Source organism: Simochromis diagramma, unplaced genomic scaffold (assembly GCF_900408965.1).
Source record: "Simochromis diagramma unplaced genomic scaffold, fSimDia1.1 OVJJ01000672.1, whole genome shotgun sequence".
In the NCBI taxonomy this organism is placed as follows: Eukaryota; Metazoa; Chordata; class Actinopteri; order Cichliformes; family Cichlidae; genus Simochromis; species Simochromis diagramma.
In genome coordinates this window covers 415,543-421,152 of record NW_024387215.1, presented here as the reverse complement: position 1 = coordinate 421,152, position 5,610 = coordinate 415,543, and the positions used below count along the sequence as shown (strand labels likewise).

Below are 5,610 nucleotides of genomic sequence, written 5' to 3'. Positions count from 1 at the left end.
TTTCTGCCTAATTTGGTCAACTCCAAGCCAAACTGGGTCTTAGCTCTAACTTCTGTCATGGAATTACTGGAGTTACTCTGCATCTGGAAGCACTCAAAGCTTTGCAAACGCTTGTATATTATTTGCCTTACACATGGCTCACCACAATTTTACAACCATTTTCTAAACAGTTCTATTTACTCAGTTTTTGTCTTGACACGAAGCATGAATGGGCATTGACAATATATTAAATAATTGATGGTATTTTGAAGAGATGGTACAATACCACTTTTTTTATGTCCGATGCCGCTATCGTAAATTTTGATATCTGCCAATACCGATATGAATTCGATACAGTGTATTTTCTAATCAATAAAACTGTTTTTTAATGTCTTGCTGTATTTTGTACAAGTTCATACTCAAATTTAAAAAAACAAAACAAAAAACACTAAAGCTACTCTATTATATATGTATGCAAAAAATACACTGCACCCAAAATATTTTGCAGTTCAGCAATACTGATCTTTTTATTTTAACTTTTAGCAGAACTTTAAACCTAAGTATTTAAAGTAATAAAAGTAATAATGAAGTAATTTATATAATATATATGTAATATATAAAGTAATAATAAAAAGTAATTTATAATGCAATTTTATGCAGATTTAAAAAAACTCTGGTTCTGAAAAAATAAGTATAAGCGCAATATCAGTACAAATTAATGTTTCTATTCAACAACCTAAAAAAATCTGATTGTAGAATGGACCCTTTTATACTTACAGCTCAACATAAGTAAGACATCCAGAGTGGAAAGCAGTGCAAATAAATGCAAACACAGCTTCATGACACTCATCTTTTATCAAGATGGATGTCCTGAATTTTGTGTAATTTCTATACAAAACTGTGTTTTTCATAAATTTATTTTAGAACCACAAAACTGTTTAGCCTGCAACACTGCTTTTTGTAAAACTTGAGTCTATCCATCATACGGTCAGACTTAGCAATGACAACACACAGACATTGGAGCTCCGTATATTGGTTGTTGAGCTTAAGGTGGGAATGCTTTACAAACGTTCAGAGAAGAACTTACACACCTGCTTTACTTGTCTGGGTTGGCCTGCTCGGAGATGAAATGCTGGTTTGGCAGCACAGACTGAGACTCCAGATGCTCCAAATGCTTTCAGTGTGAAGTAACTCGCTCTATCATGTGACGGACACTTCTCATACTGCTGAGGTCACTACCTGGATTATGTCATGTCGTAAGTTTTGTGAGGTGCTTTTGTGATATTTAAAGGATTGGATTAAATTTTTTATTTCTCCCTGATCTCCGACCCAGTAATTTAGGTCAGGATCAGACTGATACCGATGCTGTTTATTGGATCAGTCTATCTCTAGTAGATAACACCATGGTCTCGCAGAGAATCATACCCACAACTATTCCTTCTATATGGAGGTCTCTGATGAATTATTAGTTGAAGGTGTGGGAAACGGGGAGACCAGGAAGGCAAATCTACAGAAAGGGGCATCCCAAATCATTTGTTCAAGATGACCCCAAATCAGTTGACAGTCACTGGGTGAGGCAGTGGCCTTTTTGATTATTGTGTTATTATTTTATACTATTTTAAATTAAGCTAAAAAAGAGGTGCTCAAATGAGGAAGAAGAAAAGAGAACAGAATATTTAGGACTGCAAGGACCTTCAGTTTAAGCACTGTTGTCTTTGATTGTTGTTTATGATGCTGAACACAAGGCCCAGGCAGACTGAGGCTTGAAGGTGATTTTAACTGATAAATAACACAAGTAGGGATTCAAAATTCAATTCATAAGTTAAATAATATTTTTTTTATAATATCTTTATTCTGTCTTTATTTACTGATTCCTTTGACATTACTCCAAGATGTCACTAGGTGGCGCATGGCGCTAAGTAGAAATGGAAACCCCCTTAGAGGCAAGTGTGTCAAGCTGTAAACAAGCTCATGTTCTGTCCCTCTTTATTATAATATACTGGCAACATAACCCTCATGAAGGCACCATCCATACATAATTTTAGGGGCTCGGCTAATGTTGGGATCTTTTCAACGGGGGAATATGAGTGCTAAAACAATGGGATCAGATGTAAAAGATGTAAAAGTAGCCATTATAGAGCCTGAGTGCTCTGAGTATCAACTCTTTCTCATTAGGAGAATGTGGGAGGCATAAACTTCTCATAATATGCACATGTAAATATCACTCTGGTATTAAGGAACTTTAATGGAAATGAAAGGCTCAGATCAGCCATGTCAATCTGCATATGTGTGTGTTGCTGTGTGGGAAAATGTTTGCACTGCTTCATGATGTACTTATACATGTATTGAAAGGTACTGCCAGTACTACAGAGGCACTGACTTGTAAATTCGTCTCTGCACACTTGCAGTGTAATATGTATAAGGTACGCATTGCTGCAACATATAGTTACATTTCCACTGCAGATTACAACCAATTTAGTTCATTGCTATGAATCAAGAATAAAAAAGTGAATGTGAAATGACTACAAGTTGTGTTGAAGGCAGCACTAGTGTGACTTCCTGGTTATAAATGGAATTACTGAGGTTTAACCTATAACAGCAGCTGTGGTTGTTTGAAAACTATTTAGAGTTGTTTCAAGTCTGTTTTTGTGTCTGATGCAAAACATCACTGAGCTCAGTGTTTGTCTCCCTTTCTTTTTTTTCTTCTTCTTCTTTTTTATTTATTTATTTTTTTTTGCCTGTCCTGTTTGGTTTTTTAGCCGTCAGAATTTATCTGTGAAAGCCAACAAATATACCCAACGGACTTGCTTTGCCAAGTGAATCATCACAGCCTTGTCATTTTGGTCCATTTGATCGACCTTTGTTGTTGTCATTTATTTTATTTGGTTTTCAGTTGTTACTGATGGGACAGACATGGCTGGGGGAAAAGGGAGAGAGAAAGATGAAGGAACAGAAAAACAGAGAGGAAGGAGGACAGTGAGGAAGGACACTTAAAAGAAAAAAAAAATCTCCTGGATCACTTGTTGAGAGAGAATAAAAAGAGAGAACAAAAAAAGACAGCAACATAATAAACACAGCACCATTGCATTAATCTAGATAACAGTAAATAACATCCATCCATCCATTCGTTTATCCTTTTCAGGGTCACGGGGGGCGCTGGAGCCTATCTCAGCTGTCATAGGGCAAGAGGCAGGGTACACCCTGGACAGGTCGCCAGTCTGTCGCAGGGCCAACACACAGGGACAGACAACCATTCGCACTCACATTCATTCGAACATTCACACCTAGTGACAATTTGGATTATCCAGTTAACCTATCCCCACAAGCTGCATGTCTTTGGACGGTGGGAGGAAGCCGGAGTACCCGGAGGGAACCCACGTAAACACGGGGAGAACATGCAAACTCCACACAGAAAGACCCCGGCCTGGTGTTGGAATTGAACTCAGGACCTTCTTGCTGTGCAGCAACAGTGCTAACCACCGTGCCACCATGTTGCTGTGCAGCACGCAGGATGGACAGCACATAATGTGCTTTGAGGTAGCAGCCAAGAAAGGTGTAGTTTGTGTCTGTTAACACCTTTGTGCACACCTGTGTGGATCAGCACACTTGTATTCAAAAGGTTTCTCCAAGTAACGATCTGCTAGAGGGTGTGGGGAGCCATAGCTCTGTCCCCCAGGGCATGAAGCAGGCATGGGGGACATAAAGCTGATTCTTCTGTCCTCACACAGTGAGGATCTGAAATTCTTCTCTTACATTTTTTTCAGTATTACAGTACAGTACTTTAATCCATAGTTACTGATTAATGAGGAGTTACTGAAGTACAAGCTTTTTTTGTAAAAAAAAGAAAAGATGTTACTGTCTTTACAGATGTGGCAAGAGACTAAAAACATGCTGTTGTTTGCACATATTTAATATTCAGCTCTGCACAGGAGCTGAACCCCGACAGCCGAGTGCTCATCTTAGCTAGGATTGTAGTTACGGATTAGCTTACAAACACATTTAACTTACCGAAAAAGTTCAGCGGGGCCTCGGGTCCTTCTTTCGGGTAGTCCAGTTTACTGAAGAACACCTCAGGCTGTCAGGTTAAAACAGTCGGTCGTGTTTTCGTAACGTAAACGCTGGCCCTCCTCTCAGAGCCGCTGTTATTCCCGAACAGAGATACGCAAGTTTCTCCGTGACTGCAGCTGCCAGTCAAAGCTGCTATGATGACGTTTCACCCCAATTTAACATGGGTGGGAATTAGAATGGAGGAGACCCCTTGGACATCAATCAGCGTGATGAGAACTATTGATAACAAAAGAAAGAATCTTTGGAAAAAAATTATCTGAGGATTATTAATTTATTTTATTATATTATTGTCCCATCCGCTAACATGGAGGAGGCGGGGTTTATGACCTATACTGCAGCCAGACACCAGGGGGCGATAGGTTGCACGGTTGCACCGGTACCCATCCCTACTTTGGAGGGCCTGAGATGTTCCCAGAAAGGTGGAGTCTGGGATCGACCTGACATATAGACACAGACGAACAGGTGCACACAGGCACAAACGTGCACTCCCACCCTCATGCACACATCCCCTGTACGTTTGCATGGGTTAATGAAGACCCGTTATTTTAAGAATCAGTTCAGTTCAGTTCTTTTTTATTTCAAACATATACATTCACCAACGTTTCATAAAATCATTCCATACAGTTGTTTGAAAAGGAGTAGGCAGAAGTATATACTTATTTAGCCCTACCCCCTCAGGTTTACATCCTCATCATCTAAATTTGAACAACAAAAACGTATACAATGCCTTCATCTTAGAACATAACATCTCAAAAAAAATATTTTCACATGTTCAACTAAAACTCTATTTAGATTTGCTAATTTGCAGAAGAAAATAAACATGAGTTTGACTGCTGTCTTGGGTTAATGCCACCATGCTGTCAAAGAAGAGCTGACATTGATGCTTTTAAACCATTCATGTCGCTTGATGTTTGAGCTGATAAATGGTAAGTCTGGAATCTCTAGATTATTGCATAGTGCCTGTTCTACATCTAGCCAAGGCTCATCTAAGGGGGTATGACATGAACCTGTTGGCTAAGAAGTAGTGTTGAAAGTTAGGCAGATCTAGTCCTCCTTTATATTTGGTCCTTTGTAGCTGAACGCGGGGGTTTGTCTTTCCAAAGGAATTTAGGAATATATGAATTCAGAGATCTGAACCAATCTTGTGATGGTTCGTTCGGGGTCATTGAAAATAAATAGTTTATTTTTGGCAAGACCATCATTTTTATAGCAGTGCTCCTTCCCATGAGTGATATGGGTAGAGATTAACATCTAGCCAGATCACCTTCTACTTTCTTTAGAAGTGGGATGTGGTTTAACTTTGTTAAATCTGCAAGCTTAGGAGAGATATTAATACCTAAGTATTTAATATTTCCAGGTTGAAGTGGGGTAGAAGAAGAATTATGGAAGGAGCAATAAATTGGAAGAACTGTAGATTTTGACCAGTAAATTGAATAATCTGGAACTCTTGTGTTTGCCTCTGTGTCAGACTGTGAGAACACAGCTCTGTTATTGACGCTGGTGTCCCACCAGTTTAATATCTGTACAACTACACGGTGCAAAATATTCATTTAGTCAGTGCTT

General features: G+C 39.0%; 1 protein-coding gene across 4 annotated transcripts in view; it reads left to right on the top strand.

Moving 5' to 3' along the window:
* The first annotated feature begins 4,418 nt into the window (after window positions 1-4,418).
* The window catches only part of LOC120746515 (low affinity immunoglobulin gamma Fc region receptor II-like), an 8,042-nt gene continuing 6,850 nt past the window's right edge, over window positions 4,419-5,610 (top strand). For all 4 annotated transcript variants that reach the window (XM_040051943.1, XM_040051942.1, XM_040051941.1 and 1 more), the window contains exon 1: window positions 4,419-5,610. This exon is cut by the window's right edge and continues 320 nt beyond it. The gene's annotated coding sequence lies outside the window, so the exon portion shown is untranslated.